Here is a 19,036-nt window from a genome sequence, read left to right as displayed (position 1 = left end):
GGCATGGAGGAAAAGATACAAAACTCTACCAAGTACGTCCATTTTTCAAGCCAAGGCAGAACATTACAACAATCTGGACCATTCAGCCCAAAAGAGCTTGCCAGTCGTGTCCACTTAATTCTTACAAAATAACATAACATCAAGTCAAGTTTTGAAAGTCCTCAGAGTTCAAGTTGTCAAGTACTGATCCACACCTTCCAAGTATCCCATGCATGTCTGTGACAACAAAAGGGATCTGGACATAATCGTTTTATCATATATTCCTGGTACTGTTTTTCTCCTTTCCTCTATTTGTGATTTTCATGGACAGGATATCAAGGTGAGGAGGATGTCCAGTTCAGTGGCCTTAGAATTGCATCACTCCTTTTTTAGGTGACATGATGCTGTTGACTTCATCGGGCTGTAAACTCCAGCACACACTAGGATGGTTTATGACCAAGTGTGTGGAGGTGGGGATGAGGATCAGCACCTCCAAATCTGAGGCCATGGTCCTCAGTAAGAAAAAGCTGAACTGTCCTCTCCAAGTGGACGGTGAGTTTCTACCTGAAGTGAGAAGTTTAAGTACCTCGGGGTCTTGTTCACGAGTGAGGGGAAAAGGTATAGTGAGATCAACAGACAGATTGGGGTGGTGAGCACAGTTATGCAGTCACTATACCAATTTGTAGTGGTGAAGAAGGAGCTGAGTCAGAAGGTGACGCTCTCGATTTATCAGTTGATCTACATTCCTACCTCATCTGTGGTCATGAGCTTTGGGTAATGACGGAAACAACATGATTCAGCTAAAACGTTTTGATCTGCCACATTAAACTATTTTAAAATTATCTAAAAGGTACACAGGACAAGATCCAGCCTGTGAGCACTGTCATCAAGGGCCTGGCCATTTTTTGTGAATTCCCTACACTTGATATTTTCAGGGCAACATATGAGAGAAGTCGAATCTCATTCAGCCTGTCATGGCAGGATGTACGGTAGAACTTGTATGTCAGTATTCAGCCATTATAGAAGAGGCCAGCCTGTTGCCATGTTTTGCTACCTTTCCAGTCGGGGCAGAAAAAAATTCAAACACATTGGAATGAGTCCTGTGTGCAGTTTTGGTCTCCAAACTACAAAATGGACATAGAAGTGCTAGAAAAAGTCCAAAGAGGAGCAACCAGGCTGAGTCCAGGACTGCAGGGGATGAATTATGAAGATTAAAAGAGCTGGGAATTTACAGTTTAAGCAAAAGAAGATTGAGAGGAGACATGAGTGAAGTGTTTAAAATTATAAAGAGAGCAGTGGATCGAGAAATGAGTTCATCAAGAACACAAGGACACAGTTGGAGTAAATTTCACACAAACATTAGGACGTTTTTCTTTACACAGAGAACCACAGACACCTGGAATAAGCGACCAAGTAGAGTGGTAGACAGTAGGACTTTGGGGACCCTCAAACCTCAACTTGATGTTATTTTAGGAGAACTGAGGGAACAGGACAGGCAAGCTTTGTTGTGCTGAATGGCTTGTTCTCGTCTAAATCTTTCTAATGTTCTGTTGAGTCCATGAACAGAGCGACCCCCAGAGATGTAATCAGAGATCCAATGAAATGTTTAACTCATGAAGGGCTTGTTTTTCTATTTGACTTTGACTTTCTCTCACCAAAGGGCACTTGTGGAAAGAGAATTAAACAGGGATGGCTGGGTTGATGCCCAAACGTTTAGCATGTTTGTTCCCTGTATTTCTGATGTGGTGATAAACTATTTTTCAACAAATCACCCAAACGCTTGCTGCAACAAACCATATAATAAAATTCATTCATAATGTAAGGATTACAGAAGATGGCTTGCAGTGCCAGTTCAGTAATGGAAAACAGCACTGAGATCGGCACATCTGCATCTCCACACCAGAAGGTTTGCCTTCTTGCCTGTAACTGATCAATGTTGAACACCTCTGTTGCACCGCATGGCAGCACAGCACTTAATATCCTTGTTGTGCCACCTGCCAGTGTAGCACGTACGCAACATCCCTGCTGTGCCATCTGACAACACAGCGCTCCCAAACCCTACTGATGTGCCCTCAACTCCTGGTGCACGACTGAAGTTTCAACGAGCTGGAAGTGGCCGCTGGGGACAGTAACTTTGAAGCGAGGGCTATGCAACAGAGCTGGACAAGTTACATCTGCCAAGACACTAAGCTGGCATTACTTCATCAATAACAGGGGCACCTATAAAAACGGCAACACTACACAGACACACATGCTTTTACAACTAGTATGACAAAAGCTGAGTAGTCCTTTTAAGGATAGTGAGCCACCTCAAAGAGCCAGGTGAAGAGCAGAGAATCCATCCATTGGGGCACTACTATATATTTGTGATACAGTATATGCCACATAATACAAAGAGTACATGACACATTTTTCATCCTTACTGGGGCGGGTCAGATGTACACACTTTTGCATCCCATTACAGGGATTGAACCTCGGATGTCAGCGCCAAAGGCAAAACCTCTGATGCTGTGCCATCGTGGCTGGTTTCGCTTATTTGGCAGGGTAAAGACTGGAGTATTAAATTCTTTTTAAGTCTGAATTGCAGTCTGATTATCAGGTGGTTACCCTGTCAAATAAGTGTACCAGCTGCTGTGGCGCAGTGTCATTAGCCGAGGTTTGATCCCTGTAAGTGGAAGCAAAGGTGCGTAAACCTGATGAGCCCCAATTAGGGCGGAACACGTGTTGTGTACTCTTTGTATTATTTGGCAGATACTGTATGACATATCTATGATCTGCTTCTCGCAACTGAGGGGACGTGGCGGACATCTGCTAAGTGACCAACAAACCACAAGTGTTACCTGGTAGGTAACAACCTCTAAACACAATACTCTTTTCTTTTCTCTCCTTTTTCCTCCACTCCTCCTCGGCAAGCTTTGTCTCCCTACTCCCAACTCTGGCTCACAGAGTAATGTCCGCTGGCCCCTTATATAAGTCACCCGGTGTGGCAGAAGAACCGCCCACATGGGCTCAGGAACAGCTGCAGCGCCCCGTGGCGACACCCCCAGATCCCAACAGGGCTGTGTCCAACTCCATCTCTCATGAAGCCATGCAGGAGTCTGAGGCATGGCTGCCACCCAGGGGGGCTGGTAATGATCTGTCCAAACTTGTTCCCCCGGTACTTCTAAGGCACACGGCCATCCACGACAATATATATATTGACGACTGAGTTAAGTTGGCTCTAAACATTTTACAACAATTGAGGTGAGTTTATTGCTTTCTTAATTTTTGCACAACAGCACCATCTGCTGGGAGATGGCAGGCAAGAGCTAAGCCACCATCGCACCAGAAAAGACAAAACGTATTGTGTTAAATGACTCCTGGATGAATCAAGTATTTAGGTGTGTCAGACAGGTATAAATTCATTATTCTTATCTTGACATTTAATATTTTATTCTTTGGTAATATTATTTAAGCCATTATTGGGTAATAGGTGCACAAGTAAATAACAGTGGTGTACTGTAGCTGCAGCCCTTTAGCATTCAGTGTCTCTTGCACCTCTGTCTGCTGATCATTACAGTTTTGCTAACCTCATTCCCGTAACATAGACTCAGTACTCCACAACCTTAACACCACTGGCCACAGCGCTGTTTCATTGCTTAATGTGTATGCGCTATCTGGCAATTAGTAAAGCACATTTTGCAAATCACCAAGTACAGGCACCATTGTATAGACACAATTCTCAATTGATGCTGATAAAGCAATCAGAACAGATGGACTTTTTATCATTTAGGAACATGCATTCCTCATTCATATCAGCATAACAGTTCATTGTATAAATTCATTGCATGCTAAATATAATGTACAATGAGCAGTGTATTTGTTTGGCAGTTTGTTAGAAGGTATATAAGAATAATGAGGACCCCCCCCCCCCCATTCTACATGTGCAAGTCATGGCTATTTGTAACCAATTACTAAATACAAACCATAATAAGGTCTACCTCAGTGTTGTTACAGGAAAACAATGGAGCAAGCAGCAAATGTAAGAGCAAGAGGTAGAGGTGTCTGAATGCATGGTGGAGGGGTGAGAGGACAAGGAAGATGCAAGGGGGCATCAAAGTTGAATAAAAAAATCAAATGAGATCAGAGCCACTGTTGCTGACCATTTAATAAACCATGGCCTAAGCATGTCTGAGGTTGGGCGAAGAGGTCCAGGCACAACTAAGCCACACCTCAGTGGCATCCATAGGAGCGCTCAGAAACGAAAACGTTATGTAACCAAAATCCTGCACATTGCATATATATTTGACTGTTTCTGTGCAAACTTGGTAATGCATACTGTAACAGACATTTGTACTGTTGACTTCGTGGATTCATGTTTGTGCCATTTCAGGACTGTACCACTACCCCATTCTGGTGGCAGAGGCCCATTATTTTTACCACAACAAGAGATAACAATTGTTAACATAATGAGGGCCAACAATGCGATTAGACTTTGTGACATCCAGAGCGCCATTCTTCAAGATGACCCCACCTTCCAGAACACCACCACTGTTAGCCTCGCTACTATAGATAGGGTGCTGAAGAGACGTCCTGTAACAATGAAAACGGCTCTACAGGGTTCCTTTCTCCAGAAATAATAAGAGGCTGAAGGAGCAAAGGTTCCTGTAGGTGCAGTCAATAAAATTTGAGACCATACGTTGCAGTTTTTCAGAAGTGCTAAAACACTGTCACACACATGTGATTAGAGGACAGCGAAATGGTCCAATTCAGGGCGTGAATACAGCAGGAAAAGAGTTAGAGAAAGGGTACTAATGCCTTCTCTCTTTCTTCTAACAGACCCACAGAAGATTAAGTAACTTTCCTCCCTTCCAGACGACCTCACTTCCGTCCCAACCTTGATGACCTCACTTCCGTCCCACCTTGATAACCTCACTTCCATCCAACCTTGATGACCTTACTTCCATTGCAACCTTATGACCTCACTTCTGTCCCAACCTTGATGACCTCACTTCCGTTCCAACCTGATGACCTCACTTCCATCCCACCTTGATGACCTCACTTCTGTCCCAACCTGATGACCTCACTTCAATCCTAACCTGGGGCCTCATGTATAAACGGTGCGTACGCACAGAAATGTTGCGTACAAACCTTTCCACGCTCAAATCGAGATGTATAAAACCTAAACTTGGCGTAAAGCCACGCACATTTCCACGGTAACTCATTCCTTGGCGTACGCAATTTATCCGCCCGGTTTTGCAGACTGGCGGCACCCAGTGTCAAAGCAGTGCTACTGTTCCTGTGTGGTTACCCTTTCTTAGATCCACATCCACGGCGGTGGCTTTATCAAATACACTGAAATTAACCGCATATCGTTCATAAATTTAATGCATCTGATTGTAATTAACCTGCTGCAATATAATGGGCCAGGGAATAGCCATAGTATTCCAAATACCAGAACTGCTTTAGCGTTATTACGCTCACTGCATCTTGTTCTTCTTTTTGCTGTTCCCGTTAAGGGTTGCCACTGCGGATCATCTTTTTCCATATTACTCTCACTGCACCACTCGGAGTATTTATATCACTGTATCTGAGTGTGAATCACAGCAGCAGATGATCGGAAAGAGAATTATCGGTATACAGTTTCAAGTACACACTACCTCAACCACGGCAAAAAGCATCATACCCTTTCCTGTACGGACCTCGCGTTTCAGAAACAGTTTCATCCCAAGAACTATAAACGCACTCAATCACCTCACTGTAAACTTGCACTACAGTTATAATATTGCACAACCTGCGCTACTTTATAAAGCGCGTATGATGACAGTATCATTTTTAAGATGAAATGCAGCAAAATATGTTGCTTATAGTATACAGATTAAACTTTAACTTCATTTAAATAATCTGTATTGCTAATAATTAAACATGTGAGGACACGGTGCCGCAGCGTATAGCTAGTTCAAGGATAGCTCCTGCCTTGCGCTGTATTCTTGCTGGTGCTGATGCGACACTGGAAGGATAGACGAATAGAATAATTAAACAGGTACTACGAAGATATTTCAATTTTCCTTAAAAGTTTTGAAGAATTGGCGTTCTAAGCTTACAAATGGCTTAACGTCTATTACAGAGCTGATTGTGTGGCGATTGGAGAAAGAAAAGTATGGACAGGAATTGGAGGTTAGTACGTTTGAAAGAGACAGTACTTCTGTAATAAATTATTTCATCGAAGGTCACACATGGTGCAGCAAGCCTCTTGCGTGAGATATGAACAATCACTGTGCCACCGTGTTCCCATGTTTAATAACATGCTTTCATTCCTATCATCATGAAAATGATATCATGTATACATCTCAGTATTTTAATTATTCAGAGAGCTGTAATATCTCGAATGTAATGCATTCTGTGTCCTGTCGGAGAAAGAGAAAGTACGGAAGCACGTAGTGATTCACACACATAGAGCACATAGAAGATCAAACACGGAGAAAAGCATTTAACGTGCTACTTGAGAAACTAGTAAAATAAACGATTTTAAGATGAAGTTTATGATGTTCTACTTTAATGGCAAAATAAACTACGTGATTAAAGTGGAAATTTCGAGATTAAAGTTGACATTTCGTGCTTTTTTCCAACTGTGTGCCTATGTTTTTTGTTTGTACCCTAATACGCTTTCATATGACACTCAGACGGTGGGCTACAACTCGCCTTTTCACAGCGACTTTGATATGTGATTTCTTTTTTATTTCGGGCACTGTGCGACTTTGTGAATTTGATCTTTCGAGTTTCTCCGACACTCTGTCACTCGATCAACCCATAACGAACACCATGTTCAAGCATAGGGGTGTTCATATGTGCACTTGGCACCAGGACACCCTAGGCCTCAGTTCGATGATCGACTTTGTGGTCGTGTCGTCGGACTTGCGGCCACATGTCTTGGACACTCGGGTGAAGAGAGGGGCGGAGCTGTCAACTGATCACCACCTGGTGGTGAGTTGGCTTCGATGGTGGGGGAGGATGCCGGTCAGGCGTGGTAGGCCCAAACGTGTTGTGAGGGTCTGCTGGGAACGTCTGGCAGAGCCCCCTGTCAGAAGTAGCTTCAACTCCCACCTCCGGCAGAACTTCGACCACATCCCGAGGGAGGTGGGGGACATTGAGTCCGAATGGGCCATGTTCCGTGCCTCTATTGTTGAGGCAGCTGACCGGAGCTGTGGCCGTAAGGTGGTCGTGCCTGTCGTGGCGGCAATCCCCGAACCCGCTGGTGGACACCGGCGGTGAAGGATGCCGTCAAGCTGAAGAAGGAGTCCTACAGGACCCTTTTGTCCTGTGGGACCCCGGAGGCAGCTGATAGGTAACGGCAGGCCAAGCGGAATGCGGCTTTGGTGGTTGCTGAGGCAAAAACTCGGGCGTGGGAGGAGTTTGGGGAGGCCATGGAGAATGACTTTCGGACGGCTTCGAGGAGATTCTGGTCCACCATCCGGCGTCTCAGGAAGGGGAAGCAGTGCAGTGTCAACACTGTATATGGTGGGGATGGTGCGCTGCTGACCTCGACTCGGGACGTTGTGGGTCGGTGGGGGGAATACTTCGAAGACCTCCTCAATCCCATTAACATGCCTTCCAATGAGGAAGCAGAGCCTGGGGACTCAGAGGTGGGCTCCCCCATCTCTGGGACTGAGGTCACCGAGGTGGTCAAAAAACTCCTTGGTGGCAGGGCCCCAGGGGTGGATGAGATACGCCCGGAGTTCCTCAAGGCTCTGGATGTTGTAGGACTGTCTTGGCTGACACGCCTCTGCAACATCGCATGGACATCAGGGACAGTGCCTCTGGATTGGCAGACCGGGGTGGTGGTCCCCCTCTTTAAGAAGGGGGATCGGAGGGTGTGTTCCAACTACAGAGGGATCACACTCCTCAGCCTCCCTGGAAAAGTCTATTCAGGGGTCCTGGAGAGGAGGGTCCGTCGGATAGTCGAGCCTCGGATTCAGGAGGAACAGTGTGGTTTTCGTCCTGGTCGCGGAACAGTGGACCAGCTCTATACCCTTAGCAGGGTCCTGGAGGGTGCATGGAGTTTGCCCAACCAGTCTACATGTGTTTTGTGGACTTAGAAAAGGCATTCGACCGTGTCCCTCGGGGAATCCTGTGGGGGGTACTCCGAGAGTATGGGGTACCAGCCCCCCTGATAAGGGCTGTTCAGTCCCTGTACGATCGGTGCCAGAGCTTGGTCCGCATTGCCGGCAGTAAGTCGAACCCGTTTCCAGTGAGAGTTGGACTCCGCCAGGGCTGCCCTTTGTCACCGATTCTGTTCATAACTTTTATGGACAGAATTTCTAGGCGCAGCCAGGGTGTTGAGGGGGTCCGGTTTGGTGGGCTCAGGATTGGGTCACTGCTTTTTGCAGATGATGTTGTCCTGTTTGCTTCATCAGGCCGTGATCTTCAGCTCTCTCTGGATCGGTTCGCAGCCGAGTGTGAAGCGGCTGGGATGAGAATCAGCACCTCCAAATCCGAGACCATGGTCCCCAGCCGGAAAAGGGTGGAGTGCCCTCTCAGGGTTGGTAGCGAGATCCTGCCCCAAGTGGAGGAGTTCAAGTATCTCGGGGTCTTGTTCACGAGTGAGGGAAGAATGGAGCGTGAGATCGACAGGCGGATCGGTGTGGCATCCGCAGTAATGCGGGCATTGCATCGGTCTGTCGTGGTGAAAAAGGAGCTGAGCCGCAAGGCGAAGCTCTCAATTTACCAGTCGATCTATGTTCCTACCCTCACCTATGGTCATGAGCTATGGGTAGTGACCGAAAGAACGAGATCGCGAATACAAGCGGCTGAAATGAGTTTCCTCCGCAGGGTGTCTGGGCTTTCCCTTAAAGATAGGGTGAGAAGCTCAGTCATCCGGGAGGGGCTCAGAGTAGAGCCGCTGCTCCTCCGCATCGAGAGGAGTCAGATGAGGTGGCTCGGGCATCTGATCAGGATGCCTCCTGGACGCCTCCCTGGTGAGGTGTTCCGGGCACGTCCAACCGGGAGGAGGCCCCGGGGAAGACCCAGGACACGCTGGAGGGACTATGTCTCTCGACTGGCCTGGGAACGCCTTGGGATTCTCCCAGAAGAGCTAGAAGAAGTGGCCGGGGAGAGGGAAGTCTGGGCATCTCTGCTCAAGCTGCTGCCCCCGCGACCCGACCTCGGATAAGCGGGAGACAATGGATGGATGGATGGATTATACCACTGTGTAAACCAACAAATAGTATGTTTTTCCTTTGCCTCCACTTGGTATTCGCTGAAATTCTTATATTTTCCCCTGTGCTTTTCCCATTGTCTTTTCACAGAAGGCTATTTATATTGATTTGCATATTCAAAGAGGCGTAATTCTGGGAGGAGTTGGGGCGGGACAGAAGGCGCGTGCACGTGCGTTACTTTTCACGCAAATCGGGATTTATGTAGTGGAAGAACGTGAAAGTATGCGTGCGCACAGATTCCTGTATCTGGATTTTTCTGTGCGTACGCACAATCCCGCTTTTGTGCTTACACCATGTTATAGTGTGAGTTCTACGCATGGCGTTATACATGAGGCCCCTGATGATCTCACCCTGCTTCCTGTCACCTTGATATAAATTCTCAGTCTTTTCATTTATCTGTGGTCTTTTTCATTGTTTACAGCTTTCCAGACTGGTTTCAGTCTTTTTTGGCTACTCTGCCAGACAAACTAAAGGGCCAATCCGCAAATCGTTATCTTGATCTTGTGCCATTATTCTACAACACTAAACCCCATTCTCTGAGCCAAAAGCTCAGTGGCGTGAACTAATCTATCGAATCACTCCTTCTTTGACAATACCATGAACAATGTTCACCTAGTGAAACACAATTTGCAGATCTCATTGACTCTTATTTCAAAACTCTAAACATATTCTGATGCCATAAAACAGATTTTGTACCGCATTGCACTTGTGATGCATAACAGTAACCCTAAGTGGCTCAAGGTAAACACAAAAAAAAGCACAGCTGTCATGAATTGAACACTGGGACCCAAAATTGATGACACTTGTTTCAAATGATGTGACACCACCAATGTAAGCCAGTTCAGAGGGTACACAAGTTGTTGAGGGAAATGTCTGCTATTGCACAATGAGAGCAGCAACAAGCAATGGAATTAAAGATATGGGTTTAATTAACAACAAGAATCAGAGCCTAATTAAGCAACTGTTTGGAGTTTCAGATCCTGACTTAGTTGGTCATCTGTTGGCTCATTGACTACACATTTCATTTCTGTTAGGGTGCCATTTAAGAAAAGAAATGAAGCCATTCAGGGAACAAATCTTTAAAAAAAACAAGTCAATGAAAATGAAAGGAAAAGGAGTTAATTAGCAGCAAAACTGGTCATCGATTAAGAAAAGGGTTAGAATGAAAACCTGCAGCCACTGCAGCCCCCCAGGACCAGAGTTAGAGACCCCTGACCTATGTATTGGTCAAGTGTGCTTTCTTTATGGGGACGATATTTTAGTGATTACTTCTTTTGCGTGTTTCGGTACATGTTGTCAAAGTTTTGGGCATTTTTGGCCCTTTTGCACTTGTGATACAGTGTTGTGATAACTGCCTTTACAGACTTGGGAAATGCACTTTTGAGACAGATGTTAACGTTTTGGAAAATGCGTCTTAGCAATCGGGAAAATGTAATTGTCTGTATTTGGCTACGTTTAAGAAAGCAAATGCCACAGAAAAGCTGAATCAAAAAATAAATGAGGTTTGCATTTAAAGTTATGGCAGAAAATTCATTTCTTACAAATCTCTCATTATTGCGCTATCCTTAATGCAAAATAGCAGAAGGAAAAATGTCAGCTAATTAAACAATGCTATCAATTAAAGGAAAGAAAATGACTCACTGATTAAAGTATTGGTTGGGACAAAAGCCTGCAGCCACCGGGGTTCAGGACTAAACTTGAAAACACTCCCCCCAGCCTACAGCGCAGCACGTCAGTAACCTTCTAGTCCTGGATAGAGCTCACTGAAGGAGATGTTGTATTGATTGCAGAGTAGCAACTAATATGGCTTCTGTTCTCTCACCCTTACATGGAGACGTTCTGTGCTGGTGAGTTCACTACAACTCATAATTGTTTTCCTTGCTTCTTTTTAAACATTTCTTAGGACAAGGGGCAAACGATGCTGAATCCTGAAATGCTGTGGTTACTTGAGTGTCAGACCCACCGACACCCTTATTAGTAAAGAATAACCTGACTATTCAGGAGAGCAGAATGAAAATTCTGATTGTGACAGATGAAAAATAAGCAGAAGCGCAGAAGTTAGCTGAGACGATAATGTGCAGACACAGGGACTGTCTGCAAGGACTGAACTTGAAAACTTCTGTGCCACAACAGAGTTACATATGTAGGACAGATTCATTACCACACTATAGTTCAGTCCAAATCAGGATGGATGTTGTCTACACCGATCAGTCACAACATTCACACCACTGTCAGGTGAAGTGAATCAAATTATCAAATTGATTATCTCGTTACAATGGAACCTGTTGTGCGGTGGGATAGATAAGGCAGCAAGTGAACAGTCAGTTCTTGAAGGTGAAGTTTTGGAAACACCAAAAATGGGCAAGCGTAATATTTGAGTGACCTTAACAAAGAGCCAAACTGTGATGGCTACACAACTGGATCAGAGCAACTCCAAAATGGCAGGTCTTGTGGAGTGTTCCTGATATGCAGTGGTAGGACCTATCAAAAGTGGTCCAAGGAAGGACAACCGGTGTGCTACCAAGGCTCATTGATGTTTGTGGGGAACAAAGACTAACCCATCTGGTCCAAAGAGCTACTGAAGCACACATTGCTGAAAAACAATGTGAGGAAAGTGTCCGAACACACAGTGCACCACAGCTTGCTGTGTATGGGGGGCTATGCAGCAGCAGACCAGTCAAAGTGCCAATGCTGACCACTGTCCACTGCTACAATGGGCACGTGAGCATCAGAATTGGACTATGAAGCAATGGAAGAAGGTGGTCTGGTCTAATGAATCAGGTTTTCTTTTAAATCATGAGGATGGTCAAGTGTGTATGTGCGTCATTTACCTGGGGAAGAGGTGACAGCAGGATGCACTATGGTAAGAAGGTAAGCCAGGAGAGACACATTGATGCTCTGGGTAATGTTCTGTTTTTTTTTTTTCTGTCCTCCCTGGCCATCGGACCTTACTTTTATTCTATGCTAATTAGTGCTCCCTTATTTTAATTCTTATTTATTTTGTCTTTCTTCATCATGTAAAGCACTTTGAGCTACATTATTTGTATGAAAATGTGCTATATGAATAAATGTTGTTGTTGGGTAACGTTTGGTTCTAGCATTTTAGTGGATGTTACTTTGACACATACCACCTACCTAAAGATTGTTATAGATCATACACACCCCTTCATGGCAGAAGAATTCCCTGATGGCAGTGGCTTCTTTCAGCAGGAAAATGTGCCCTGCCACGCTGCAAAAATTGTTCAGGCCCAGTTTGAAGAACATGACAAAGAGTTCAAGGTGCTGACTTGGCCTCCAAATTCCCCAAATCTCAGTCCTATTGAGCATCAATGGAATATGATGGAAACACAAGTCTTACAAGACTTAAAGGATCATCTGCTAATGTCTTGGGTTCCAGATACCACAAGACACTCCAGATGTCCAGTGAAGTCCATGGCTCAACGGGTCACAGCTGCTTTGGTGATACAAGGGGGACCTACTCAATATTAGGCAGGTGGTTTTCATGTTGTTATTGTATATAAAATGATTCAAATCATTTGTAACGCCTCCAATGGATGCATTTGCTTTTATGTGCTTTTTCTTGTCCTTACCAATCAGTATTCCCCATGTCATCTGACATTTACTACTGTACTTAATCAGAACTCCTCACATGGTGGTTTAAGTTAATTCACAAATTTGTTCCCCTTCAACAGCTCCAACGTACCCCCTGCAATGGCAGTTGGTTTTAATCTACAGCAAGTCTCGATTCACCTCTCACCCACAGCTCAAGTGCACACTAGAACACCACTTGGCAGGCAGGCAGTCAGTCGTGTTACCTCACGCACATCTGTCCATCCATCCATCGTCTCCTGCTTATCCGAGGTCGGGTCGCGGGGGCAACAGCTTGAGCAGAGATGCCCAGACTTCCCTCTCCCCGGCCACTTCTTCTAGCTCTTCCAGGAGAATCCCAAGGCGTTCCCAGGCCAGTCGAGAGACATAGTCCCTCCAGCGTGTCCTGGGTCTTCCCCTGGGCCTCCTCCCGGTTAGACGTGCCCGGAACACCTCACCAGGGAGGCGTCCAGGAGGCATCCTGATCAGATGCCCGAGCCACCTCATCTGACTCCTCTCGATGTGGAGGAGCAGCGGCTCTACTCTGAGCCCCTCCCGGATGACTGAGCTTCTCACCCTATCTTTAAGGGAGAGCCCAGACGCCCTGCGGAGGAAACTCATTTCAGCCGCTTGTATTCGCGATCTCGTTCTTTCGGTCACTACCCATAGCTCATGACCATAGGTGAGGGTAGGAACATAGATCGACTGGTAAATTGAGAGCTTCGCCTTGCGGCTCAGCTCCTTTTTCACCAGGACAGACCGATGCAACGCCCGCATTACTGCGGATGCCACACCGATCCGCCTGTCGATCTCACGCTCCATTCTTCCCTCACTCGTGAACAAGACCCCGAGATACTTGAACTCCTCCACTTGGGGCAGGATCTCGCTACCAACCCTGAGAGGGCACTCCACCCTTTTCCGGCTGAGGACCATGGTCTCGGATTTGGAGGTGCTGATTCTCATCCCAGCCGCTTCACACTCGGCTGCAAACCGATCCAGAGAGAGCTGAAGATCACAGCCTGATGAAGCAAACAGGACAACATCATCTGCAAAAAGCAGTGACCCAATCCTGAGCCCACCAAACCGGACCCCCTCAACGCCCTGGCTGCGCCTAGAAATTCTGTCCATAAAAGTTATGAACAGAATCGGTGACAAAGGGCAGCCCTAGCGGAGTCCAACTCTCACTGGAAACGGGTTCGACTTACTGCCGGCAATGCGGACCAGGCTCTGGCAACGATCGTACAGGGACCGAAGAACAGCCCTTATCAGGGGGTCCGGTTCCCCATACTCTCGGAGTACCCCCCACAGGATTCCCCGAGGGACACGGTCGAATGCCTTTTCCAAGTCCACAAAACACATGTAGACTGGTTGGGCAAACTCCCATGCACCCTCCAGGACCCTGCTAAGGGTATAGAGCTGGTCCACTGTTCCGCGACCAGGACGAAAACCACACTGTTCCTCCTGAATCCGAGGCTCGACTATCCGACGGACCCTCCTCTCCAGGACCCCTGAATAGACTTTTCCAGGGAGGCTGAGGAGTGTGATCCCTCTATAGTTGGAACACACCCTCCGATCCCCCTTCTTAAAGAGGGGGACCACCACCCCGGTCTGCCAATCCAGAGGCACTGTCCCTGATGTCCACGCGATGTTGCAGAGGCGTGTCAGCCAAGACAGTCCTACAACATCCAGAGCCTTGAGGAACTCCGGGCGTATCTCATCCACCCCTGGGGCCCTGCCACCAAGGAGTTTTTTGACCGCCTCGGTGACCTCAGTCCCAGAGATGGGGGAGCCCACCTCTGAGTCCCCAGGCTCTGCTTCCTCATTGGAAGGCATGTTAATGGGATTGAGGAGGTCTTCAAAGTACTCCCCCCACCGACCCACAACGTCCCGAGTCGAGGTCAGCAGCGCACCATCCCCACCATATACAGTGTTGACACTGCACTGCTTCCCCTTCCTGAGACGCCAGATGGTGGACCAGAATCTCCTCGAAGCCATCCGAAAGTCGTTCTCCATGGCCTCCCCAAACTCCTCCCACGCCTGAGTTTTTGCCTCAGCAACCACCAAAGCCGCATTCCGCTTGGCCTGTCGATACCTATCAGCTGCCTCCAGGGTCCCACAGGACAAAAGGGACCGGTAGGACTCCTTCTTCAGCTTGACGGCATCCTTCACCGCCGGTGTCCACCAACGGGTTCGGGGATTGCCACCACGACAGGCACCGACCACCTTACGGCCACAGCTCCGGTCAGCTGCCTCAACAATAGAGGCACGGAACATGGCCCATTCGGACTCAATGTCAAGTTCTGCCGGAGGTGGGAGTTGAAGCTACTTCTGACAGGGGGCTCTGCCAGACGTTCCCAGCAGACCCTCACAACACGTTTGGGCCTACCACGCCTGACCGGCATCCTTCCCCACCATCGAAGCCAACTCACCACCAGGTGGTGATCAGTTGACAGCTCCACCCCTCTCTTCACCCGAGTGTCCAAGACGTGGCCGCAAGTCCGACGACACGACCACAAAGTCGATCATCGAACTGAGGCCTAGGGTGTACTGGTGCCAAGTGCACATATGAACACCCCTATGCTTGAACATGGTGTTCGTTATGGACAATCCGTGACGAGCACAGAAGTCCAATAACAAAACACCGCTCGGGTTCAGATCGGGGGGGCCATTCCTCCCAATCACGCCCTTCCAGGTCTCACTGTCATTGCCCACGTGAGCATTGAAGTCTCCCAGCAGAACGAGGGAGTCCCCAGAAGGTATGCCCTCTAGCACCCCCTCCATGGACTCCAAAACAAGGGTGGGTACTCCGAACTGCTGTTCGGTGCATACGCACAAACAACAGTTAGGACCCGTCCCCCCACCCGAAGGCGAAGGGAGGCTACCCTCTCGTCCACCGGGGTAAACCCCAATGTACAGGCTCCAAGTCGGGGGGCAATAAGTATACCCACACCCGCTTGGCACCTCTCACCGGGGGCAACTCCAGAGTGGTACAGAGTCCAGCCCCTCTCAAGGAGATTGGTTCCAGAGTCCAAGCTGTTCGTCGAGGTGAGTCCGACTATATCTAGCCGGAACCTCTCAACTTCGCGCACCAGCTCAGGCTCCTTCCCCTTCAGAGAGGTGACATTCCACGTCCCAAGAGCCAGCTTCTGTAGCCGAGGATCGGACCGCCAAGGTCCCCGCCTTCGGCCACCACCCAACTCACACTGCACCCGACCTCCTTGGCCCCTCCCATAGTTGGTGAGCCCATGGGAAGGGGGACCCACGTTGCCTCTTTGGGCTGTGCCCGGCCGAGCCCCATGGGTGCAGGCCCGGCCACCAGGCGCTCGCCATCGAGCCCCACCTCCAGGCCTGGCTCCAGAGTGGGGCCCCGGTGACCCGCGTCCGGGCAAGGGAAAACGCCGTCCAAAATTGTTTTCCATCATAGGAGGTTTGTATAACCGCTCTTTGTCTCATCCCTCACCTAGGACCAGTTTGCCTTGGGTAGCCCTACCAGGGGCATAAAGCCCCGGACAACAGAGCTCTTAGGATCATTGGGACACGCAAACCCCTCCACCACGATAAGGTGGCGGTTAAAGGAGGGGTCACGCACATCTGTCTCAACTAAAATTATAAGAAATATATGCAGAACAAGACATAGATTATGAGTTATGTTATCAAGTGTTTGCCTTTCTAGGTGATATGTGTTGGGAATGCCCTACATTCAGATAATATATTTTATTGTTTGTGTAACAGTAAATCCTAAACTAGTCCTCCAATATCACGATCACAGTTCAGAGTAACACCAGACAGGAAAAAAAAAAAAAAGCAACGTCAGTACAGTCTATAGTAATACCTTGCTATGTGCTGCCTGTGTATCATCATAAGATGAGATCATCTCGAGAGGTCAACTGACCCTTAGCCAGTTCTTCTGGTTGTTATGCACTATCCACATTATTCATTAAATTTCCACCTTTTCCTATAAATTTACCACTTAGATGTGACATCTAATTAAATAGCACTCAAAAATAATTTATAACAGTCTGGATTAGTACAGGTGTGGTTACCCAGTATTTGTTTCCATTCCCTTTGACATGCAAAAATCACTTTTGATAAATGCATCATCTAAATATTCAAACGTGTATAATAGACACCAAAGTGAACACCATGATGGAGAGAATGCTCTAAAACCCCTGGGCCAGGGCTGAAAGGTAGCAAGGAACAAAATGTACGTCCTTCAGGTACTGTATTACCCAAAGTCTTGTAGGTTGACCGCCGTTCTGCCTATTACAGTAGACATGGTGTGGTGGTCATCACAAGGTACACAGGTACAGATTTCTTGATGCCCCCAGAAGTCCACTGGCAGCCAGTGGATGAAAATCCAGTGGGGTATAAGGACTTATTCATGCTCCTTTCACTGAAACCACACGCAAAGCTCCATCCATCACATATTCAGTGAAGGATGTTCACAAGGCTACAACTATTTTATTTAATATGCCCAGTAATCTTTAGCGTATTCACTCCACTGTGTGTTTGTACCTAACAGTAAACTGAAGACAGAGGACAGACAAGTAAACTGATCCACTAGGGAAATATAGATAATGGGGCTCCCTTTACATTCTGTTTATCAGCTACAGGGTCCGTCGTAAAAAGATACCACAAAGAGTTAGCGGATTTCCACCTAAGGGCACCTTTAACATTGATGGAACATGTAAGTCAGGTCCAGTCCTAGCTGGGAAATGTTAAGCCAACCCCATCCTTTATATTACAGTGAACCCTCGTTTATCACGGTTAATCCGTTCCAGACTCTACCGTGATAAATGAATTTTCGCGAACTAGGATTCTTTATTTATAAATCGAATATTTTCGCAGTTAGAGTATAGAAAACCTGATTACGACCTTCTAAATACGTTTTTTTAACATTATTAGAGCCCTCTAGGCATGAAATAACACCCTTTAGTCACCATTACACTCGTATTACCCAATATATTAGACAAAATAAGAGAAAATAAGACACATTAGACATTAAAAATATATTATTATTATTGTACTGTACATTTAATTACACACACACACAGTTCTTACACACAACCACTAACCTATGAAGGCACGAGCTCAGTAGGTGGTGCAGTATCTTCAGCAGGTGCTTCGTTGTCTTCTTCCGCTGAAGGAGTACTAGGAGTAGGCAGTGGGTGTCTGGGTGCGCGGCTGAAGAACATCTTGATAGGCAGTTGCTGGCGCTGTCTTTTCATATGCGTAAGGAGGCTTTTGTAGGGTATTGCCATCTTTGATCATATCCAAGAGTTTCACCTTCTCCTGGATGGTAAGCATCTTCCTCCGGCGCTTAGTTTCATTATCAGAAGGCTTAGAAAAAGCAGCACGTTTAGGAGCCATCGTGAGGCTCAGATAAAAGTTTTCAGAAAGCACATGCATAGTGATGTAAGCGTGTATTAGAAAAAAATCGCGATAGAGTGAAGCCATGAAAGTCGAAGCGTGATATAGTGAGGGATCACTGTAGTTGGTCAACCAGTGCCTGAAAATATTAGCAAGAGGCTTGACTGAAGAACAACAATAAGTCCATTAGGAAAAATGTGTCCCAGTAGCAAGCAAGCTTGTGGGCAGAACAGACAAAGCAAAGGAGGGCAGCAGTGGGCAAAAAGAATAAATTTGCTTTGAGACTTGAGATAGCTGGACAAGCAACCTTTGGGAAGATCATCACTTGTTGGTGGTCTTAATCTACTTTTTGTATATGACTCTGACATACACTAAGGATTTAGGTGTTGCAACCTATGGTCTGTAGTGGACCCTGAAAGAATACCACTATCTGAATGTTCAAAGTGGAAAAAAAACAAGAGAAAACCAAAGAAAAACAAGAACACTTAACAAAATCTGTTATTATAAAGAAGATAACTATCTAAAACAAAATCCTGTAATTAAGCACACAGGACTGCAGTTGGTAATGCCCATTTAGGAGGAAAAGTATCAGCCTACCACTTGAATAGGAGAAGATCTAATAGTTCTTGAATGTTACACACCAAATTGCTACAAATTTTATTTTTTAGCACAGGAAGTCATTATTTCTAAACTGAAGTAAATGAAAAGTTCATTAAAACATTAGAAAACTGTAGCAAGAACAGGCCTTTCAGCCCTAACAAGCTCATCCTTCCTGTTCACCAAGATTGTCCAAAATAACATCAAGCAGAGATGTGAAGGCCCCTAAAGTCCTACTCTCTACTGCACTACTCAGCAATTTATCCCATGAGTCTATGGTTCTTTGTGTGAAGAAAAACTTTAATATT

Source organism: Erpetoichthys calabaricus, chromosome 15, assembly GCF_900747795.2.
Source record: "Erpetoichthys calabaricus chromosome 15, fErpCal1.3, whole genome shotgun sequence".
In the NCBI taxonomy this organism is placed as follows: Eukaryota; Metazoa; Chordata; class Cladistia; order Polypteriformes; family Polypteridae; genus Erpetoichthys; species Erpetoichthys calabaricus.
The sequence above is the reverse complement of the archived record's forward strand: the minus strand, read 5'-3'. Positions refer to the sequence as shown.